Raw genomic sequence first — 24,970 nt, 5'->3', positions numbered from 1 at the left:
ATCGGCCCCCGGGATGAAGCAGCTGCCACCAGGCCTCCTGGGCTCTCACATTTATATCCTCTCAAAAGTCCCCAGAATTCTGAATATACCTGGCAAAAATTACACCCTTCCTAGAGTACGATACAAATCATAGTCAGCAGCTGTGGGTAGTCTAAAGCAGTCCCATATCCCACACCTATTCAGGGAGGTGGTTTTTCTATGTAATGATACAAAGGGGAACATTCTAAGAAAAATTGTTCATTAAATTAATTTGAATAAATAAAAAAAACAAAAATATAATCACATAACAACACTGCGTTTTTTAAGAAACCAAAATTCTCACTACACTACCATGTGAATGATTTGATCCACCTTGTTGGACTGGCTGGATCAACATTGTTTACTATCCAATAACTAGCAAAGGAAAAACAACTGTTTTTGTTTGTTTGTTTGTTTGTTTTGTTTTGTTTCTTTGTTTTGGCTGGAAGATCATTCTGTTTGTATTTTCTCTGTATAAAGATTTTAAAATTTAAGAAACTATTAAACAATAATCATTTGTGGCCACAGAAATGTTAGTGTAATCTCTCACACATGAGTAATCTTTAAATGTTTCACTCTGGAAGAGAAAAATCCAGAAGCAGGTCATGGATATTACTGGAAGCCTCATGGGAAACTCCAGAAAACCACCCAGTTCAGCAACGGGCAGCACACACTGTTGAAAACAGCCAAGAGTCAAGGTTTACGTGATCACCCTCTGACTTACCAGCTGAAACCTTCAGGTGAGTAGCTTGTCCTTCTTAGTCATGGTCTCTCATCTGTGAGTTAAAACCATACTCTCTTTAGTGAATTCTTAGTGGCTATTATAATGGCAAAGGAGGAATAGGTTTACAATAAATTTATGATATTTAGATGAAGGCATTTTTTAAGATGATAGTTTAGACTGAGTTTCGTATATTTGGCTATAACCTCTTAACGATATATTTTTTCAAGTATAGATCTAGATAAATGTGGTAGGAAGAAAAATAAAAAGAATATCCTTACACAATAATGTCAGAAAAATGTTTATTTCCTTTAAAATATTCTAGGGAACAATTTAGAGATAGAATGGTGGCCCTATGATGTCCTGGACTGGAAGGGAAGCTTTCCAATGCCTGCAGAGAGCCAGACTTCTATCTCTCTGTTTCCTCTGAGGCTTCCATGGCTACTGTGGCCTGTGTTCTTGCTGCTGTATTCATCTTCCTCACCGGAGAAGGAAGGAGGTAGGTAGAAAGGGCAAAAGGGCTTCTCTCCCCGCTGAGTCACCCTACCACAAAGCACATTTCTGGAAGAAACCAGCAGTGACTTCTGCTTTGGAGTCAGGAATAAATAGTCTGTTAGCTGAGGTTGTCAACAGTTTACTGTGGTCTGTAAAACAAAGCAAGAAAATTTCTTATTCTGTGAAGAAAATAATCAATACGTCTGTAGCCCTGTCAAGACATACATTACCCTGCATCTAACTTCTATGTTTCCTCCTCTTCTGAGCTGAGAAACGGGCTACTAGTTCAATGAGATAGAATCCAGGAAGTAATGGTGAACAGAGGTACATAGGGCATGTGCACTTGGGAATAAAGGACACACTCCCAATTCTTCATATAGATGCTGTAATAACTTGAAAATCAGCTATTAAAAAGAATGAATTTATGAAATTCCTAGGCAAATGGATGGACCTGGAGGGCATCATCCTGAGTGAGGTAACCCAATCACAAAAGAACTCACACAATATGTACTCACTGATAAGTGGATATTAGCCCAGGAACTTAGAATACCCAAGATATAAGATACAATTTGCAAACTACATGAAACTCAAGAAGAACAAAGACCAAAGTGTGGATACTGTGCCCCTTCTTAGAATTGGGAACAAAACACCCATTGAAGGAGTTACAGAGACAAAGTTTAGAGCTGAGATGAAAGGATGGACCATCTAGAAACTGCCATATCCGGGGATCCATCCCATAATCAGCTTCCAAACGCTGACAAAATTGCATACACTAGCAAGATTTTGCTGAAAGGACCCAGATATAGCTGTCTCTTGTGAGACTATGCCGGGGCCTAGCAAACACAGAAGTGGATGCTCACAGTCAGCTGTTGGATGGATCACAGGGCCCCCAATGGAGGAGCTAGAGAAAGTAACCAAGAAGCTTAAGGGATCTGCAACCCTATAGGTGGAACAACAATATGAACTAACCAGTACCCTCCGGAGCTCATGTCTCTAGCTGCATATGTATCAGAAGTTGGCCTTGTCGGCCATCAGTGGAAAGAGAGGCCCATTGGTTGTGCAAACTTTATATGCCTCAGTGCAGGGGAACTCCAGGGCCAAGAAGTGGGAGTGGGTGGGTGGGGGAATGGGTGGGGGAGAGTGTGGGGGACTTTTGGGATAGCATTGGAAATGTAAATGAAATAAATACCTAATAAAAAAAAGAAAATAGTAAATGTTGATTTGTTCATTAAATTTGGTAGCTATGGTGAACACTTACTATGTAATTAACATGACAAAAAGTATTCTTATTATTGTTTGTGACTGTAGGTATATGAGTGAGTGAATGAAGTCATGAAAGTATGAGGTAAAGTAACAAAATAGTATTTTGATAAAAAACGAAGAGGCAGAATTTGCACTGAGATTGAGTTTGTCTTTCGTGAATTAAAGAAGAGAATTCCTACCTTAACTTATACCAAACAGCAAACACTATAACCTACCAGGCACAATTGTACATGAGATAGTTTTAAATTTTTCTCCTTTTTTTCTTTTTCACACAAGTTGCCTAACCGTGCCTTAAAAAGTGACCAATTATCCTGAAGAAACAAAGGAATGGCGAGAACCAGGTCCACATAAGAGTTTTCTAACATTGTCATTAGCTCCTAACCCACTGATCTAATGAGTGCTTCATGAGATAATCTGACATGATTAAATCATCTTCCAACAGCCTTGCTAACATCCCAGGAGAAACTTAGTAATATACCCAATCACTCTTTCTAGGAAGGGAGAATAGCAAACACATTTTTCTCTTTCTTGTTTATCATGAGATAATGCCATTTGACTTTAAGATCATTTTGTCCTAAATTATGAATGTAGTTACATTATTTTTCTCCACCAACTATATCTTTCTCTAAAGCTGAATATAGCACAGTGTAAGCCCTCAATATAACCCACAAACCATATGCAGCTTAAGAAGAAGGAAGACCAAAGTGTAGATGCTTCAATCCTACATAGATCAGGGAACAAAATAATCACAGGAAGCAGAGGGAGGGAGGAACCTGGTATGGAGAGAGGAGAGGGAGGGGGAAAGGGTGGGGCAGAAACAGGTATTGGAAGGGACAGGAGAGAAGTACAAAGGATCAGGAAATTGAATAGAAACATGTGGCAGAAGGGGATGGGAACTGGGTAGCCTCTAAAAAGTCTCAGACTCCAGGGGAGTGAGAGGCTCCCAGGAGCCAGTGTCGATGACTTTAACCAAAATACCCAGTGAAGGGAGATACAACCTGTAGAGACTACCTCCAGTAGATAGGCATGGTCCCCCAGTAGAGGGTTGGGGCCACCCATCCATCTCAAAAATTTTAACCCAGAAATGTTCCTGTCCAAGGGAAAGACAGTGACAACAAATGGAATGGAGACTGAAGGAAAGGCCATCCAGAGACCATCCCACCTATGGATCCATCCTATCTGCAGACACCCCTGCCCCCAACTATTGCTGATGCCAAGAAGCGCTGGTTGTCAGGAGCCTGATATGACAGTTCCCTGACCAATACAGGTACAGACACTTACAGCCAACCATCAGACGGTGCCTGGGGACCCCATTAGGGGAAGGACTGAAGGAGCTGAAGGGGATAGCAACCCCATAAGAACAATAACTGGATCACCCAGAGTTCCCAGGGACTAAACCACCCACTAAAGAGTATACATGGAGGGAGCCAGGATTCCAGATTCAAATCTAGCAGAGGATGGCCTTATCTGACATCAGTGGGAGGGGAGGGAGGCTTGATGCCCCAGGGTAGGGGGATGCTAGAGAAGTGAGACAGACGTGGGTGAATGGGTAGGGGAGCACCCTCATAGAGGCAAAAGGTAGGGTAGAGGGGAGATGGGATGGGAGTTTGGTAGAGGAGTCATCTGGAAGGGGGATATCATTTGAAATGTAAATGAATAAAATGATTAATAAAAATAGTCTGGATTCCATTCAGGTCCTTTCAATTTCCAATAGTTCAATAACTCCATTCAGCAGGCACTGAGCACTGGAAATATGCCACATGCCATACCAGCTCAAGATGAGGCTAAATACATTACTGGGAAAGGTCAGATTTCTTATCTTCGTAATGTCATATTTATAGGAACATGGCCACAATGGCCTGCATTGTATCGCCAGTACAGTTTCCATTCCAATCTATTATCCTTCAGTCTACTAATGCCATGAGTAGGGAGAGCATGGATGCATTCACCCAGGGTCACAAGCTGTGTCTGTAGGATCATTTTGGACCCCTCGGGCCTAGGGACAGTGTCAAAACCAGCGTAATTTATTTCCTGCCTTCAGGGCTTGTGGTTCCTCTCCTGGCTTGAGCAGCCTCTAGGTTGTCTGTGTCTGAGAGGAAGCTCTTTGAACAGGAACACCTGTGGTTTGGTAGAGGCTGGTGGGAACGGCAGTCTTGATAACCAGCCCAATGTTCCAGGCTCTGTCCCCACTGTGCTTGCTGCCTAGATTATTATTGTTTCTGGCATGACTGTTTTAAAGAAAACTGATTGTTGCACCAAGGAAAAGAAGCCAAAAGAAGACTGCAGTTAGAAAGAATAATTGGCATTACTTTGATCAAGCAAGTCAGGCTTGGGTCATTCCTATAAAAAGAAATTGGGGCAATAGACACTGAGAAATCATTATGGTTGAGAATATAGGGTTATTTGAGAGTTGGGTAAGTTTGGAATAGGTGAGTATAGCCTATGGTATTATTTCATTATGTAAACACCATGAGTGACTTGAAGGATATGCCAGACAAGTATCAGTAGTATTGGGGAAGCAATACAAACATAAATAAAAGAGTAAAAGTTGAATTTTAATATAATATTTTGTTAACTGGTTGAGATTTTTCATACATGTATACAATGTGTTCTGATCATATTAACCGTCACTCATCACTCCTAACTCCTTTCACGTCTCTCCTACTCCTTGTCCCTGCTAACTGCTCACCTTCTTCTCTAACAACTCAGGAGAGTTTTAAAAGCATAAATTTTATCTAATTCTCTGAGAATTTCCTACATGTGTACAATATATTTTGACAATATCCATTCCCCCATCCTCCCAAATTCCCTCCACATTCACTCTTATTTTTTAAATTTTATTTTATTTTTTAGATTTAAAAAATTTTTAATTTATTTTTTACACTCCATATTCCATTCCCTGCCCCCCCAATCCACCCTCAGACTGCTCCACATCCCACACCTCCTCTCCACCCCACCCCTTCTCCACATTGATACCCCACCCCCCACCCCACCAGACCTCTAAATTCCCTGGGCCTCCAGTCTCTTGAGAGTTAGGTGCATCTTCTCTGAAAGAACACAGACCCGGAAATCCTCTACTGTATGTGTGTTGGGGGCCTCATATCAGCTGGTGTATGCTGTCTGTTTGGTGGCCCAGTGTTTGAGAGGTCTCAGGGGTCCAGATTAATTGAGACTGCTGATCCTCCTACAGGACCGACTTCTCCTCAGCTTCTTTCAGCCTTCCCTAATTCAACAACAGGGGTCAGCTGCTTCTGTCCCAACTTAGTGTCCTTTTATTTTTCTAAATATCCCACTAAGTCCAATTTATTCTGCACTTATCAGTATACAGCCATTCACTGGAGCATGGTTGACCTATTAAAGACCACATGCTTAAAGACAAATGACTCTCATTTTTCCAGAAGACCATGGCTTCTCAGACAGGGGTGACCCTCATGTACCCTATCCTTTCCATGTTGGAATATTGACTGGACTGGTCACGTGCAGGAAACCATCATTGGTTCCTGTTAGTCCATGAGAACAGCGGTCTTATGTCCAGGACATACTGTTTAGCCCTGGCCCCACCTAACCGCTGTCTCTTATTATCTTTGCTATCCCTCTTTCAAGATGATCTCTGAGCCTTGAAAGGTGATGTGATATGGAATACCATTTGTAACTGAGTTCCCCATAGACACTTCTCTATATTTCAGCCATCTGTGAGTTTCTACAGTAACCTCCACTCATTTCACAAAGAAATTTCTCCGAAGAAGTCTGAAACAAATTTAGAGGGCAATTTGATGCTGTGTCCATTTAGCAATGTACTAGTAGTAGGTTCAACCTTGGGGACTATCAGCTGGATAACAAGGGGGGTTCTTCATCAGATTTACACTGATAGGCACACATTCATTCCTTTGTAGTGGACATTTAATCTAAGCAGAACATGGTTGGTTGCCCACAGAACAATAATACCACTATTGTGCCCATGGAAATAACTTGCTTTACTTTAGATTACAGGGTTCACTATTGGGTAAAACTACTAATGACTTTTTTGTCCTTGGGAGCCTGAATAGAAACTTCTAGCAATATAGAGCTAGCCATCAGGAAGGAAGTTCTCTGTCCTTTGTGTATCCTGTGGTCAGTGTGTGGTGCTTTGAGCAATAAACTCTTACAATCAAGTTCTTATGGGAAACAGAGAACAATAACGGTAGCATGTGTTGTTTGGGGGTGTCTGGGACACCTTTGATCAACACTTGGAGGAGAGGTGTTCTATATTATGCACTGGGCTTTTAATTGGTCTTCTTGGATGAGCACTCTTCCATGTGTAGGATAACTTCAGTTAAGCCTTTCATATGAGTATATGTGAAGTTTATAAATGGTAGATCTTCATGTGGCTTTTTCAAGCATCCTTAGCATTTGTTATCTATCTAACCATGCTCTCCTTTACCCTACCCTCTTTTTCCTCTCTACTTCTTAGCTTTGTTACTTTTCTAGTGTTCTGAAGATGTACTACATGATTGTGATCAGATCTTCCTAGCATATTCTATTCACAGTAAAGCTCCTGTCATTAATAACTGGCAAATATAACACCAAAGATGAGGGACTGAATCCTGAAAATACTTTCTTAGAAATACAATAAAAGATTGTTGTGCATCTAATTAAAATAATACTAATTTATTAGTTTGTAGAAAACTGAGTATTTAGTTATATTAAAGTTCTGTTAAAACATATTGTACATTTTACTTTGTTTAGTTGGTTTTCAGTATTTTTTGTTAAGTATTAACCATTTTTATTATATTACATTTTAAGCAATCAATTAATCTTATTAACTTAAAAGTACCTTATTAAGCTATTTTAATAAGTCTTCAAGAATGGATATATCTAGTAAATAAAAATAAATAAGGTTACATATTTGTTAAAATTGCTCTAATTTTTTTTTTTTTTTTTTTTTTGGTTATTTGAGACAGGGTTTCTTTGTATAGCCCTGGCTGTCCTGGAACTCACTCTGTTGACCAGGCTGGCCTCGAACTCAGAAATCTGCCTGCCTCTGCCTCCCAAATGCTGGGATTAAAGACGTGCACCCCCACTGCCCTGCTAAAATCACTCTAATCTCGATAGGACCTATACACCTCATGAAAAAAACAACAGATTTTCTCACTCTCATTGTATAGGCATAGAATTATCTTTCATATAGTTAGAACATCTTAAAGTAAGAATTTAGAGACACAAAACAGTTATTTTCTATGCTGCCTCATTAAAGCTACTCCAATAAAACCAATAAGTACGTCATGCTTTCACTTTTATTACTCACTTTTATTATTTACATGTCATAAAGTATGAGTAATATAAAGAGAGAAAGTGAAAAAAAATGTCGTGACTCTCCTTTTCAATGCACTGTATCTGCACAACTAGACAATCTATAGACTCTAGACTGTGTTCTCTTCAGGAGGAATCATGTTTTCTGATAATGTCTTTCTATTCATGTATGACACCCCCCAAAGAGTGCTTGCTGATGCAGTGGTCCATGCTTGCTATTACAGCAAGAAACTCTAAGAAAACCTGAGGCTGGGGGTGATGGCTTTGTGGGTAAAGTCTTAAGCAAGAGCATGAGGACACGAGTTTGAACCCCTAAAACTGATGTAAGGCCAGGTACATTAGTGAGTGTATTTAATCCCAGTGTGCCTATGGCAACATGGGAGGTGGGGACAGGAGAATTTCTGGAAAAAGAGAGCCAGCTAGGCTAGCATATACACTAGTGAGCAACAGGAGCCTAGTGTTAAATGGAATAAATTAAGGAATGACATCTGAGTCTGTCTTTTGACCTTTACACATGTATCCTCAGTGAATGTGTGTGTGTGCGTGCATATGTGTTTGTGTGATTGTCTGTCTGTGTGTTTGTGTCTGTCCGTCTCTATCTCACTCTCTCTATAGATATACACATAAGTTTCCTGAAGTCAAACAGTATTTGCTATTATAGCAAGAAAATCTAAGAAAAACCTGAGCCTGGGGATAGGCACAATGAGAAGCGCCCAGTGCAATCTGGGCCAGATGGACCACAGATCCCAGGATGCACCCTGTTCTTTTCTCAGTGTTCAGATCATTATCACCGCCATTGTTTGATAAATGTAATTTTTATGTTGATTCATTCAGAATGACTATACCCAGGTTATTCTAGATTGCTTGGTAATATCCTCTTCTACATTTAGAAAAGGCAAAATATTCTACAAAGGAAAATAATGAATCAGTGAGCTGCTTTCAAAATTCCTTAATCTTTGAGGCATTTCAGTAGAATTTAGTAATTCTGTCCTATGAGCAACAATATCTCTTGAATATCCATGAAGAAACAAATAAAATTCAGATTTTAAGCAAAACAAGTGTCAAATTTGTTTAATATAGTTTGTATTATAAAAGTTAATGATTAAATAATCAAAATGCCCTATTTGGATTGGTCATTAAGGTATTGCCATTGAGTTTTTTCTATTATTTGTAGTTGCTTTACATAGAGAAAAGTGAAAATTTTCATGTTTATCTAAAATTTACATAGATTCTCATGAACATGTAGTCTGCATAAGGGCAGGAACTTTAATGAACATTTCAAACAAGTTGTCTAACACCTATACCTTATCATATACTCAGATCTTGGTCACCTAGAGCTCTCACTCTAGTGCAAGACATAGCAAGTGATACTTTATCATCTGTTAGATTGAAAAATTCATGGAGAACAGGCAGAAATTGTAGAAGTTGCACATGTTGAGGGACAGGAGTGTGGGGTGTGGTTTGTGACCTGAAAGTGAGTGTTCCAGGAAGGACTCACCACAAAAGTGACGTTAAAACAGACACCAAGAGGAAGCAACCAAACACATAGACCAAATAATTTAGCTTCCATCTTCCTGGTATGTGAAGTTAAATAAACAATTTACAAACATCTTTGAAAATGACAATGTGAAGGTATTTTAACCCCTCAGGCAGTAAATGCAGCAGATGTCTATAGATCGCCATACAGATCATTTCCAACAATGAGTTCTACAAGATTGCAACAACGCCAGGCTGACTCAGAGAAATTAAAGGTGATTTTGTTCCATCTTCTTGAGAGTTAGGGATGAGATTATGCTGTGTGTTTGTATTTAGTCTCTATTAAATGTTTTATTTAGGTTTTTTCATATAATATATATTGATCATTTTCTTTTCTCTCTTCCAGCTTCTCCCCATATCCCTTTTACTTCCAAACCTACCTGACTTCATGTTCTCCCTCCCCCCTCTCTCTCGCTTTGTGTGTGTGTGTATATATATATATGTATATATATATATGTATATATATAGTGTATACAATTATACATATAATTATATATTATACATGAATATTATGTAAATGTATAAAATTATACATATAAATGAAGACTACAAACAACTACGCATCAAAACAAACTGAAAGAAAAAGAAAATCAATGATCAGCACCTGCTTTAGTCCAGGTCATTTAGAAGGAAGAGCAGGATGCCATGAGTACCAAGGCCCTAAAGTGAGGGTGAAGCCTGAGTTCCAGGAGAGGAGGTTGCTTAGTAACCATGTGATCTTGGGCAGCTTATTGAGTTCCTCTGGGTCTCAGTTTTCTCTCCTGCGTACATGGTATTTCAAGACTTTTTTTTTAGGTTTTTGAAATGTTAATTATTTCCCAAGCCACACAGTTTTGTACCCCTTACTAAAGTAGAGAGGACAGAGTAGTAACTGTTTTGTGGGCCTCTGGATGAGTCCACAGGCTAGACAAGCAATGTCAACATTCCTTCCTGGCTGTGCCTGTGTGGAGCCCTGCCTTGAATGTGCACCTGCAGTCATTGCAGAACCCGTTGGTCTCCTTGCCAACTTCTCTCACACGGTTGCTCAACCTGTGGGCCTCCTGCTTCACCAGCTGCTATTGTTTCTGTGCAGTTGACATCTGCTTTGCATCGCTCCAAGCAGTGCTTTGAAGTCCTCCCACACTTGGGGTTGTCCTGCTTATTTCACCAGACTGAGATTCTAGGATCCCATGGTAATCTTGTCCCCTCACAGTACATTCCACTGGGAGGAAAATTCCTGTGATGTGTAGTGCTTAAGAAGTCACTGAAAACTGGCTCTGTTCTCATAGGAGCATAGAGTATTTCATTCTTTTATTTGATAGGAAGACACTTATTATTAAATATTAATACTATTATTAATTATTAAGTGATATTAACTGGAGTTCTAAAATCCAAACTCTAATTTCCTATTCCATTTACCTTTCTTACTTCTCCTTTTACATTTATTTTATTATTATTTACTTGTATATATCTCTATATTTGTTTGCTCATGTGAATACAAGTGCCTATAGAGGCCAGAAGAGGCAATATATCCACAGGAAGTGAAATTACAGGTGACTGTAAGTAGCCTGATGTGGGTGTTGAGAACTGAAACAGTAACAAAACACTCTTAGCTGTGTAATTTGTCACGTAATCTGGCTCAACAACAAAAATCACATGATCATGTCTATTGACACAGAAATAGATTGACAGAATCCAATATCCCATGATGATGTCATAGAGAGACTAATGGGTAATGAATCATAGCTCCACATAATAAAGGCTATAGATGACAAATCTGTCATTAAGTGGAAAAAGAAACTCAAAGCATTCCCAAGGTCAGGAGTAAGACAAAGATCTCCATTCATTTTACTCTTATTCAATAGTGCTTGAGGGCTTAAGTGAACTAAAGCAACCAGAGACCAGAATGAAAGGTATATAAATGGGAAAACAAGAAGTCAATGTATTCCTATTTGTAGATGATGTTATTCTATGCATAAGAGACCCAAAAGATGCCACCCCCAAACCTCTCAGAGTGATGAACACATGCATGCCAGGCAGCAGTTAGTTCACTACAGGAACCAGCAGCCTTCTTATCTACCAGGGACTAACACACTGGAAAAGAAATGAGAAAGCAATCTCATTCATAATACTTGCCAGTCTCCTCCTTCATGGAATATCGACTGCCATTTTCTCTGCATTTTTAGGTGTCCTTTTACTTCCTTTGAACACTTACAAAGCAACCCAATTAAAACCTGGGATGCATAGCTAAACAGAGAATTTTCAACAGAGGAATCCTGAATAGCCAAAGAGCACTTAAAGAAATGTTCAACATCCTTAGTCATAAAGAAAATGTAAATCAAAATGACCCTGACATTCTATCTTACACCAATCAGAACGGCTAAGATCAAAAACTCAAGTGACAGCACATGATGCAGGTGAGAATGTAGAGAAAGGAGAACACTCCTCTATTGCCAGCAGAAGTAATGCAATGGGTGAATCATGTCTAGACTGTCTTTTTGGCTCCCCATCCTCTGGCTCCTGTCTTTTGACCTTCTCTTCTGTTCATTGACCCTTAGGGAAGAGGGTAGTACAGATGTCTCTTTTAGTGGCAAGCACTCTACTATCATGCAGTCTCAGCAACTTGACCAGTTATGAATCTTTATTTTAGTTTCTGCCTACAGAAACTGATAGGTGTCTCTGGAAACGTGTCTCAGTGACTGGTTCCCAGCATCCATACCAGGCAGCTCACTACTGCCTGTAATTTCAGTTTCAGGGGACTTGATACTCTCCTCTGGCCTCTGACAGCACACACATGCCATAATTAAACATATCAATAGAGATATTTAAATGTGTTTTAAAGTTTCTACGAACAAGACTGAGGGCAACACTAATCTACGGATTAGTTATTTAACTGATTAGTTATTTAGAAGGCAGTTATTTAACAAATCAATAGTGAGAAGTTCCTAGCTAAGATTCCCTTGTTCCTATGACCTCCATAGCCACAGGGTTTTCACCAGATTTACAGTACCAGACATGATTTCCTTCCGATAGAGTGAGCCTCAACCTAGCAAGATTTTATTTTCCTCAGCATATAAATTATAAGGTTATATTGTTTGTTTGTTTGTTTGTTTGTTTTCTTATAGTGATTAGGAGGGGAATAAGGAGGAGGTAGAGAGATTGAGTGATAGACAGACATTGGGACTGCTGTGATGGCTAAAGAAACTCCATCCTATGCCAGCCAGCCATCTTGGTACCCATAAGTCCAGTGGTTCTCAACCTGTGGGTTGTAACTGGTTTGGAGTCTAACCACTCTCTCATAGGTGTTACTCCAAACCATCAGAAAACACAGATATTTACATTACAATTCATAACAGTAGCAAAATTACAGCTATGAAGTAGCAGCGAAAATACTTTTATGGTTGAGGGTTACCACAGCATAAAGAACTGAATTAAAGGGTTGAAAAGCATTAGTAACCCTGACTCAGTTCCCACATATTCCCATCAGAGAAAGGGAGGCCTCCCCCATGGGTTCCAATCCACCTTGATACATTAACTCACAGAAGGACTAAGCACTGGGACCAGACAAGGCACCCCAGCTCTGGGAAGAGGACCCAAAGGTACACAACTGAGTTAGAAACAACCCCAGCTCCAATTGTTAGGAGACTCACATGAAGAACAAACTGCACATCTGCTATATATGTGTAATGGACCTTGGTCCAGCCTATGCATACCCTTTGGTTGGTGGTTTTCTCACCGTGTGCCCCTGTGGGGCCAGGTTAGTTTACTCTGTAGTTCTTCGTGTGGTGGTGTCCTTGACACATCCGGCTCCAGAATTCCATCCCAGCACTCTTCCAAAAGGCTTTCAGAGCTCCACTTACTGTTTGGCTGTGGTCTCTGCATCTGTTTCTATCAACCGTTGGATGACGTCTCTCAAAGGACAGTTATGTTAGGCTCCTGTCTGCAAACAAAGCAGAAATTTTATATTTGTACATTCATGCATGTATAAATATTTCTTTACCTGGTTGACCCTTTAAACCTTTCTATATGGGAAATGTACTACTGTCAATGCATTGTGAATGATACCCATTTTACTCCTCTGTGGTTATTCAGGGTGGAAAAGTTGAGTACTAGCATCTAGTAAAATAACAATGTGGTAATTCATGGTGTCATTAGATCAAAGGCTTCTATTGATGCAATAGTAGACCAAAGTTGTTCAAGGAAAGGTACAATTTGATCATATGATTGTCCTGAATTACAACTGAAGAAGATAAACATCAGGCCTGCTCATTTTCTTCTTTGTAGCTCCCTTTAATGGACACTGTCATTTCCCATAAGTGCCAAATGGGGTGATGATGACACAAGCATTGAATACCTGTAAGCTAATCTGCTTTGAGGCCTCCTGGAATTCCTGATGCTTTGGGCAGAGGCCAGAGGTTTCAGTAAACAAGCTGTTGTGGGGGGCCAGCCAAGAGGTGTGGGTGTAATTCTTTGGAAAGGTCCTGAGGGCATGCAAGCCTCAAGTCAGATGTCTGTTGATGCTACTGGTTTGAAGAAGCTGTAAGAGGCTTTTCTGCAGTCTGGGAACCATTCCCCCAGAGCAATTGACCTGTGCACTGCTATTGCTTTATATCAACATGACTACCTGTGACTGTGGGTGTGCCCACTGTGGATACTGGTTGCAATTTTCTCATTCTTACACCAGTGTGAAGGGTGCTATTGTTTGGAATAAATGTAGAAGTAATGGCTGCCTCAAGCAATAGGGCCAATTCTTAGATGGAGTGGTTCTGTCCTTTGTTAAGTTTTTAGGCACAAATTTTAAAGGGTTCTATTTAAACGTAAAAAAGGTTCTATTTGTATATGGACTCACTTTAAAATTTATTGAAGTACTTCATACATCTGTCTTTAGTATCACAGGAAAAAATGCTCTATGGTGTGTTATCATAAACAGTTGTAAGTTACTCCTTTTTTCTTCATCGTTTAGAACACTCTACAACTACAAAACACCTAGAATCGATTTTATGATGATTTCAGATGTGTTCATAGAGGTTTTTAAAATTGATTCATCCCGTGATTATCATGAAAGCATGCCATTGTCTTTTTCTAACTGGTCACCCCCCCCCCCCCAGATAACTAGAGACTATCAGCTATGGTAATGGAAACCTTTTCATAAAATTCTGAAATTTGAAATTAAATTTATAATTGAAATTCTTGGAATTAGTCTGTTTTGTCAAGAGGTTATAAAAGGTGCAAGCCTCAATGTGGATTTAATTGGAGCTGAGTAATGACATGCAACGGAAGATTTCAGTTTTCAGGATAACATTGCTGGTCTGCTTAAATGAGCTGTGTTTAACTGCAGTAAGGCTAGGAGAAAGCCAGCTTGGATTCCCTGGACTAATATAATGCTCCATTCCTGTTCTGCTGATCCTCATCCAGTTTTTCCTCCATCACAGTATGGTCAACTTGAAATGGTGAGCTAACATTAACTCTAAGTAATAAGATTTGGATGGTTTCTTTTAACTAGAAGGTTGGCCAGATATTCTTATATTATTTTCACTTAAATTGAGCTGAAGAAGAACTACTTTTGCTTTTAACTTTTTAATACATAGCTCCCAATAATATGTTTGTCCATAATATTAAAGGCTATTCATGTAACATCTAAGGTTCTGAGGAAATGAAGAAATAGGCATTGAAAGATTAACTAAGTGGTTTTGGGAGATAGATCAGCCTGTAGAACATTAGCTGCACAGACATGAGACCGGACTTTACATCTTCAGCACCTTTATAAAAAGCCCAGAGTGGTTCTGTACAGACAGGAAGATCCTTAGAGCTTGCTGGCAAGTTGGTCTTGCCAAATTAATGGGCTCCTAGTTTAGTTAAAGGCCCTGTCTCAAAAAAATAAAGTGGAAAGCAAGTGAAGAGTTCATTTGACATTGACCTTTGGGCTCCACAAGCATATGAACATGAACACACACACACACACACACACACACACACACACACACACATATACACCCATGTAATGTAAACACACACATGGTAAAAGAAAAATCCAGTGAGGAAATACTTAGGCAAGAGCATAGACCTTGTCGGAGAGCAGAGATGGTGAATGCTGTAATCTCAGTGCCACATGCTGCCCTAGACACGATTGGGAACTTAACAGTTTTCCACATGGAAACTTACACTGCCAATCAACTGTAAGGCTTTAGATAAGAAACGAGATTCAGTCTCAACCACAACATGCAGTCACTTTTCCCTCAGTTATACTGAATTCATGTGTGGAGTGGTATTTTACTTTCACTGTGGTATATTTGGTCAGAAAGAATTCTATCAGCAAGGAGTTGGGATATTCCCAAAGGATTTCGCAACAGGAATACCCAGCTGTAAATGATTATGACTGTGAATATATAGAATCATTTGGATACGGTTCTTTTCAGCTAACTTGTTGCTGGAGTATGAAATACATCCTGAAAAAAATACACAAATCATATGTGTATAACTTGATCACCTTCCCACACACAAAATAATGACACATATCTAGTTGCATGGAAACAGACTGTCATCTATTCCCAGGAGAGTTTTCACACCTCTAGCCATTAAGTCTAGAGTTAGTCCCAAGGTTAGTAATTCACAAATTGAAAACCATGTAAATAGGCACACGGAACCAACAGAATTGAAAAGACAGGCAAAGTACTATGTTGAGTTTGATTCTTTCTCATGACAGATGTGTGTAGAATCTGGGTGTGTTGCCCTTATAGTTATAATTCGTATATTCTGGTTATTCTGTAGCAACTTGGCACATCTATATCATCTATCTGTCTCTCTCGTCTCTGTCTTTCCCTGTCTCTCTCCCTCTCCCTCTCCCTCTCCTCTCTCTCTCCTCTCTCTGTCTGTCTCTGTTCTCATCCCCCTCTCCTTCTCCCTCTTCTCTCGATCTCTCTCTCTATCCATAGACTATGCTACTTAGGCATTTGGGGACTTCTTGCCTTGGAAATTGTTCTTGTTTTTGTTAAACATGCACATCTTTCTGTCAGGTACATGTTATAGCATGACTCTTGGATATGTGTTCTTAGCATTATCTATTTATCATTTATTATAGTTGTGAGTGTGTATTATGTGGGGGGAGGGGGCGGTTCATCCCTCAGAGGATAATTTATGGAAAGCAGTTCTCTCCTTCTATTATGTGGGCCCCAGAGATTGACCTCAGTGGTTAGACTTGGCAGCAAGTTCCTTTGCACGCTGATCCAACTTGTTGGCTTAACTTCAGCTTTTTCTCTGCTAAGCAACAGAAGTTTCATTTGACTCTTACCTCTTGCATACTTATAATGTATTATCTTTAAAATTTTTATTGTAATGATGAGAGTACAGAATATTGTTTCAGTTTGAATTTATAGGTATCTGACAACTATTAAAACATGTTTTTATGCACTTAAAGGCATTTCGATGGTTTCTTTCATGATTCACTTTCAGGTTTTTTTGTTTTGTTTTTTTTTGTCTATCTTGTAATTGTTTTGATTTTTGTTTCTCTTATTGATTGGTGAGCATTATTTTTATTTTCTTTATATACACCATTTCGTGCCATGTTTTAAACTATTTTGATACTCAGCAAATGGCTTACCTATTTGCTGTTTCAGTGTTATCCTTTGAAGAGGTACTGATTGACAAAACATTCCAATGTATCATTTTTACTTAGCTTTTTTTAAGAATTAAATTTAAGATGTACTTTCTGAAGCTCAAGGTGAAATACTTGCCTGAAATCCTGGCACTAGAGAGAAAAGAGCAAAGTCAAGGAGGCCAGCTTGGTCTACATAGTGAGTTCCAGATCAGCCTGGTCTACATAGCAAGTTCCAGGCCGGCGATGGCTGCAAAGGGAATCTTGTTTCAAAAACAAAACAAACAAAAAGATTTTTTTTAAAGCCACCCAAACAAAGAATAACAAAAATGAATATGACTGGTAAGGAAGCTCATTTTCGTAGCCTGCTTTTCTACCATGTGTGAAGCCTTGGCTTTGATTCTTAGCACTGCATAAGCCTAGCTTAGTGGCACATGACTATAATTCCAGCAATTGAGAGGTGGAGGTGAGGGGATCAGAAATTCAAGACCACCTTTTTCTACATATTTAATTCAATGTTAGTCTGTGCTACATAAGATCTCCCCAACCTCTGGTGCAAGAGAGGTTACCTTGATAATTTTGGGTTAACAGGATAGATAACTAAGTGGATAAAGACACTGCCTCCAAGTTCTAAGACCTAAGTTTGATCCCCACAACCCACACAGTGAGAGGTCATAATTTTTTCATATATTTTTTATGGAGCTTTAGTATTTTATATTTTTCATGTAGATCTACAATCAATATATAGCCAATTATTGTGTGACTAGAGTGAGGCAGGGCTCAGAACTTTATTATTATTATTATTACTATTATTATTGTTATTGTGTTGTTATTAAAGTATTCAAGTAACCTACCACTTTCTGAAAAGTTTCTCTTCTCTGGAAAATATTTTTCTTTCTTTCCTTTTAGTTTTTAAAAACTGTATGTAGGTACCACAGTTAGAATCCTGTTAAAGAATTTAGATTTTCTGTACATTTCTGTTCATTTGTATCACACACACACACACACACAAATATATATATATATATATATATATATATATATATATATATATATACACTGGTTAGTTTTGTGTCAACTTGACACAGCTGGAGTTATCACAGAAAAAGGAGCTTCAGTTGAGGAAATGCCTCCATGAGATCCAACTGTAAGGCATTTTCTCAATTAGTGATCAAGGGGGAAAGGCCCCTTGTGGGTGGGACCATTTCTGGGCTGGTAGTCTTGATTCTATAAGAGAGCAGGCTGAGCAAGCCAGGGAAAGCAAGCCAGTAAAGAACATCCCTCCATGGCCTCTGCATGAGCTCCTGCTTCCTGACCTGCTTGAGTTCCAGTCCTGACTTCCTTTGGTGATGAACAGCAGTGTGGAAAGTGTAAGCTGAATAAACCCTTTCCTTCCCAACTTGCTTCTTGGTCATGATGTTTGTGCAGGAATAGAAACCCTGACCAAGACAATTAGTCACATGTATGTGTGTGTATTGTGTGTATGTGTATTGTGTGTATGTGTATTGTGTGCATGTGTGTGTGTGCATGTGTGTATGTGTGTTATGTGTGTGCATGTGTTTGTGTGTGTATGTGTGTGTGTTTGTGGTGTTTGTGTGTGTGTGTTTCTAGGTTTTCAGTTTGGCTTTCTCTGCCTATTTGTCATCTTTATTCTTAACCACATTGTCTAGCTATTTATAGTAAGAAGTCTAATGATCCAACAATGTGGTTTCTCTAGTTCTCTTATTCTGTCACCCTGTCCTTGTTATTCTTGTTTATTTTTCATTTTCATGAAGTTTTTAATTTGTATCAAAACATTCTTCAACTACATAATTCATTTATGAAATAATTTAGAATGATTTCAAATTTTAAAACACCAAACTTTATAGTAATGAACTATGCTTCCAGCTTGTGATTTCTCTCAGAAATGCTTTGTAATCATATGGGTCATTACACTTGTTTCTAGCTAGGTTATTTGAGGTGTTATTTAGTGGCCTGCTTGGCTTCTGGAAGAATCTTGTGGTTGATGGTGTTATAAATTAACACATGCAGAGACAAAACAGAGAAGAAAGAGAAGGCTTCCCCTCTATATAATAAATACTAAAAAAAAAAAAAAAAAAAAAAAACAAAATAGAGTTTAAAAGTAAATAGAATTCCTAAAGAACTACACTATCCTCTTTTTTTTTTTTTTTTTTTTTTTTTTTTTTTTTTTTTTTTAGGAGAGGCCCCATGACCTCCTTACCTACTTGGGCACCTTCTCTAGAAGCTTTGCCTCCTCAGCAGCACTGCACAGAATCTTACAGTGCATGAACCTTGGGGACACATATAATATCCAAACCATGTCAAATGGCCCTGTAGTGTCATTTCTGCATGTATATCCCTGTTATACAAATTCACAAAGAAATATGAATAAAGGTATTCATTTGAACTGGCTGATTTTGTAGCAGACTCAATGCATGCTCTCAGAAAAAGGGCTGACAGCAGAATAGAGCATTATACAGCAAACACAATTTCATAGGCACAACAATTATGAAAAGCGAAATGCAGAACACTTTCAGGTGAGCACACGTGTCACACAGATTGAAAATGCAAAGAAAGTAAAAGGTGGGTTGATAAACACCAGAATGAAAAAGAGGGTTATGTTTAAGGAGCGGGAGATGAGGGACATTATTGAAATATTTTAATCCTTTATGTGTATGTATTTAGTGTGTGAGTGTGGTACAGATCTGCATGCACAGGTATCTAAGTAGAGGCCAGATGAAGATACTACCAACCACAATCTATCAATTCCTGCCGTATCTCTCACCAAAGCTGAAGCTAGACTGGCAGCCAGCAAGCCCGGCTGAACTTGTCTCCACCACCTCTCTCCCCACAGCAGTAGAGTTATAGGCATGTGCATATGGCCGCATGATGCTTGGGTACTGGAATCCAAACAGTTCCTCATATGCTGCAGCAAGTGTTGCTATGGATTGAGCTATGTCTCCAACCCCCACATAGCTCATTTCTTAAGCTGGGAGGTGAAGGCATAAATAATTGTCACAGTTATGGTGGTTTGAATAAGAATGGCGCTCCCCACCCCCATTGGCTCAGATGCTTAGTCATCAGGGAGTGGTGCTAGTTAGGAGGATTAGGAGGTGTGGCCTTGTTGGGTAGGTGTGGCCTTATTAGAATTGTGTCACTGGGGGTGGACTTTGAGGTTTTAAATGCTTAATCCCGGTCCAGCATCTATCTCTTCCTTCTGTCTATGACTCAGGATGTGGATCTCCCAGCTACTTCTCTAGCACCATGTCTGCCTGTGTGCTGTCGTGCTCCCTGCCATGACAAGAATGGACTAAACTTCTGAAACCATAAGCTAGCCCCAATTAAACGCATTCTTATATAGGCATTGCTATGCTCATAGTGTCTCTCCACATCCATAGAACTATGGTTAAGACAATAGCCTGTTTTTTCCCATTTAAAATAATTTATAATGTCTTTAAGGAAATGTTTCTATTCTGTAGTCATAGACGGTTTGTCAAGGTAATGGAATATGGATTATAAGGTGATACAGTCATCAGCATGGGCCCACAGATGCTTCTTGGTTTCTTGTTGACTACTTGATAGAAGTAAAATGTCTTAATATACCCAGAAGATTTTTTTTGTAGTTAGGGTTTTTTTTGTTGTTGTTGTTGTTGTTTTCTTTTGTTTTGTTTTGTTTCATTTTTAGATTGTTTTTTCTTCTTTCTGCTTACCTTATAATTGAACATCAGCTGAATCGGTCTTAAATGCCATTGATGAGAAAGATTAGTTTTCCAAGCTGAGCTAATAAAAGGAGCAAAAGGGAACGGATAGCATCTCTTCACCTTGCCTCTTAGATCATTGGTACTCCAAAGAAACTCACGTTTCTTCATCCCCCATGATTGGTTATCTAGAAGTAGAGACTGTTAATTCTTCCCCCACCCCCGTCCCCCGAAAAAAGAGAATTGGGATTATACAGCAGATGGTGCTAAACAACTATTTGATCTCAGATACAGTAGCATTAGAATAGTGTCACAGGGGATTGTGGGAGTGGATCCCATCTGTGGAAAAACCCAGTCTCTTGGAGTAACTAGCTCACCAGTTAGCTAGGGACCATGGCTGTTTCCAGGAGGGGGCGCTAGTCTACTATACAAGAGCTGGAAGAAAACCTAGGAGGAGGTAATGGGAAATGGGTATGGTCAAAGTATGGACTCCTTTTGAAAAAAAAAGGGTCAACGCGAAGCTCGTTGCTTTGTACAATAACTCGAACCATTTAAAAAAATGTGTGGGGACATACAACCATAGGAAATAAAATCTAGCCAAAAGTTAAGAGAAAACGTTGTTAGGTGCTACAAGATGTAAAGGAATTGAGTTAAGAATAAGGGGTTGAGGGATGGGGAGAGAACAAGACCCCCCTCCCCCCATTTGGAGCCAGGCAGTTCTCTAAAGAGGTGTTTAACTGTAAACTATGAACAGCTCTTAGCTTAATGTCTAGAGGACAAGTGTCCCCTGATTAAGGATCCTGGGATATCTAATCACTTGTCCTATTTTCTGCCCAACTAGGTCCTGCTCCTGCATTTCTGATCACTTATTCCGGCACCAATTCTACTCTGCTACACTCTATAGTTTTCAGCTCAATTCCGGTCTAGTGCTCCACCATGAGCACTGCTGCTGGGAGCCACCCTGCCTTTACTGCCTTCCTGTGCCAATTCACAGCCTTCTACGAGTCTAGGTATGTTTGGGGTCAAAGCTTGCCAGAGTTTCCTGTACTATGTTGTATATTGTTAGATGAGAAAGAACCGTAAAGGAGAGAAAAAAATGTACTTCAAAACTTTTTTTAACATTTAAAAAAATAGTTTTTTATGTTTGAATATTTTGCCTCTTTGTATGTATGTGTATGCATGTCATCCAAGGAGTTCAGAAGACAGCATCTGTTATAGGAATGTTACCATTTTCCATACTCACTCTCCTTTGTGGGACCTTCCTCATGTGCCCCTCAACCCTTCTTGAAACCTAAAAATATGGTCACCATATTGAAAGATTTACTATAGACTCCAATGTTATTTTCTCTTTCCCGTGTCAGCCAGCATGAAAACAAAACACAACAAAACAAAAACCTTCTATGTGGAAAAAAAAATTCTGGATTTTTTTTAGATTGAAGTTGTTGAATCTGCCACAATTGTTAAAATAAGTGAAAGTTACAAAATGATTGGCCAGTGTAGGAAACAAATTCGTTTTCAAATCTGTTGCCAAGCATTAGAAAACAAAATCTTTTTGACTGTTTTAGGGGTAGGTGATGAAGTTGGTTGGAAGTATATTCTCAGTCCAGGTTCGTTAGCAGTCTAGAGATGAATGCTCAGAAGGAGTTAAGGAGATGATGAAGTGTGTTTCCTCACTGCAAACTTCAAAGACAGAGCCCTCGAAACACCATTGGTTACATAGTGTACTCGGAGAAGCTGGTGTAAAAGGAAAGATGGAATGATCACGCACAAAACATTGCCCTTGGAATATTTTTATTGTCAAAACATCTAAAGTTTTAGTGTAAAATATTCTGAAAATATGGATTGTAGAGTACATATGACATTTAATAAATATCCGAACATATTTGTATAGAGAAAATATAAAATTTGATTGAGGTAGAAATTTGTTTCTTTTCAGTCCCATGACAAAGAAAAGTCTATAGCTGCCTTCTGTTGGCAAATTAATCTACTCTGAATCTTTATTTAAAACATGGTATTCATTTCATAAAATAGGTCCTGGGGAAGATGCACACTAGTCCAGCCCCAAACAGAGATGACACTGACGGTGAGGGATGCCCCAAGAGCGTTGAGAATTTCTACCTACAAGCACTTTCTAATGTCCTATTGTAACATAGTCCTTTTACTACAGTGACAGCATGCTTCTATTTCTTTGTACTTAATTAAAAATGTATCATTCACGGATGTGTCATGTGTATATGTAAGCACAGGCAGAGGTATGCCATGACAGGCATTAAGGAGTTTCTTCTGTTCTTCCAGGCTGTCTGTCAGGCTTATAGAATGTGTGGCTAGTTTTATGTGAACTTGACACAAGATAGAATTATGTGGAAGATGGAATCTCAATAGAGGAAATACCACCACCGGACTGGCCTGTGGGAAAACCTGTAGTGCAGTTTTATAGTTAGTAATTGATGTGCTAGTGCCCTGCCTACTGTGGGTAGTGCCAATCCTGGGCAAATGATGCTGATTATATAAGAAAGCAGGCTGAGCAAGGCATGAGAAATAAACCAGTAAACAATGTTCCTGCTTCGTTTCTCGCCTACAGGTTTCTGGTTTGCTTGAGTTTCTGCCACAACTTCCCTCTGCCATGGACTGTTATCTGGAAGTACAAGAAGAAATAATACCTTTCCTCTCAAGTTACCTTTCGTCATGGTGTTTTTTCACAGCGATGGAAACAAAGACACTGAATAAAGCTTTTACCTACTGAGTCATCTCATTGAATCATCAAGCACTGTTTGGTTTTAGTGAGAAGCAAGTCTACCTATTTAAACATGGTATTGAAGTAATAAAACAAAGGTCTTCTAAACAAAACAAAAAAACAAAAAAAAAAAAACCTCAGAAAACGAAATGTCCATCTTCATGACTGTTATTGATGATGATGATGATATTTGGATGATTAAATAAAATATTCTTCAAAAATGTCTTAAAATACCACATCTAATATTTACTGAGCATTAAAAAAAAAGGGTCAAGGGTTGTTTTCTGCATGAATTATTTTATATAATCTTCAAGAAGGTTCTTTAGGTTAAATAGTAATATTAATCCTCATTTTACAAAGTATAAAACTCAGCTAAGTAACTTGTCTAAGGCAATAAAGTGAGTCATCACAGTCCACTAATTCAGTAAGCGTTTGTCTGGCCCTAGAGTCCAATAAGTCTGTCAAACACAAGTCCAGTCGCTGCTGAATTTAGAAGAGACAAATACATAAATTGAAGAGAGAATGATATGAAATGAAAGGAACCCTCGGCACAGAAGCTGTGAGTTCATGGGTGCTGAAAGTCAAATTTTATCAGGAGGAAGAGGAAGGATTTTTCTAGAATTATAATCATAACCTGTCTGTTTAGTGATAGAAAAATATGGGATGTTACAGAGATCTGTGAAGTGCTGCTGTTCTGCGGGGATGAAGTGATGCTTGGGCAAGAGCTTGCTGCCTGATGGACGGACTTAGATTCTGCTGATCTTTGCTTCAAACTCATTGACCAATTACTTCCTTTTGCCCTGATTTCCTTCTTTACTTTTTCTGTTTATACTATTGTGATCAGAGTTTTCCAAGGCATGAATCAATTGATTTAAAGATGATCAATTGATTTCTGAACCTAGGGTACTGAACTATGCAGTCATAAGTAAAATAAAATACAAAAGAAAATTCTAGGACTGCCTGGGGCGTGGAGATCAACTCATAAAGACAGGAAAAACATTGGCCACAGATGAGGAAATAATAAACATGAGTCATTCCATATTTTTTTTCAGCAAAGAATAATAACAAACAAAGGAACAAACACTCATGTTTTCTACCTCTTCCCAGGAAGAGAAAAACCTTCAATAGAAACAAGGATGCCAAAGTATGAAAGTTGACAAGCAAAGACCTGCAGGAGCCATGCAAGCAGGTGCTTGCTGCTCCTGGTGACTGCCCGCAAGCACAGCCACCCAGGGAACATGTCCAATGCGATGGTGGCACAGGCTGGCTAAATGAGTAGACATAATAACAGAGCAGTGTGAGTCAGAGAGAAGCGTGTACATGGAGATACAAGTATCGGTCTCTGTGTGCTTCACAAGCATATGACTCTATGTATGCAAAGGCCAGGGTCCACAGAAATTCACAGAAGGTAGAGCAGGGTTGGCTCTTAATATCTAGAAATGGTTGTGGTGTTTCCAATCCTATGTTTTTGCCACTTCCCTCTTGAGAAATGGAGTCTCTATTCCCACTCTGCCCCAAGTACGACTTCGTCTGTGGTAAAAAGAAGGCCAACTTATTTCCTCACAGAGGTCTTAAATAGTAACGGTTATATGTGCTATGTGTGTACGGTGTGTATGTACATGTGCAAGAGGACATAGAATGGATAA

At 39.1% G+C, this 24,970-nt stretch overlaps 1 long non-coding RNA gene across 2 annotated transcripts; it reads left to right on the top strand.

The window, feature by feature from the left end:
- Window positions 1-592: 592 nt before the first annotated feature.
- On the top strand, window positions 593-23,421 carry 9130015A21Rik (RIKEN cDNA 9130015A21 gene). Of its 2 annotated transcripts, NR_045050.1 has the most exons (5): window positions 593-758; window positions 1,065-1,238; window positions 3,597-3,764; window positions 21,432-21,600; window positions 23,172-23,421. It is a non-coding gene; the product is annotated as an RIKEN cDNA 9130015A21 gene (long non-coding RNA). The 2 variants fall into 2 exon arrangements; NR_045051.1 differs by lacking the exons at window positions 593-758; window positions 1,065-1,238; window positions 3,597-3,764 and adding an exon at window positions 9,407-9,537.
- Window positions 23,422-24,970: the final 1,549 nt, after the last annotated feature.

This window comes from Mus musculus, chromosome 12 (genome assembly GCF_000001635.26).
Source record: "Mus musculus strain C57BL/6J chromosome 12, GRCm38.p6 C57BL/6J".
Taxonomy (NCBI): Eukaryota; Metazoa; Chordata; class Mammalia; order Rodentia; family Muridae; genus Mus; species Mus musculus.
The sequence above is the reverse complement of the archived record's forward strand: the minus strand, read 5'-3'. Positions and strand labels throughout refer to the sequence as shown.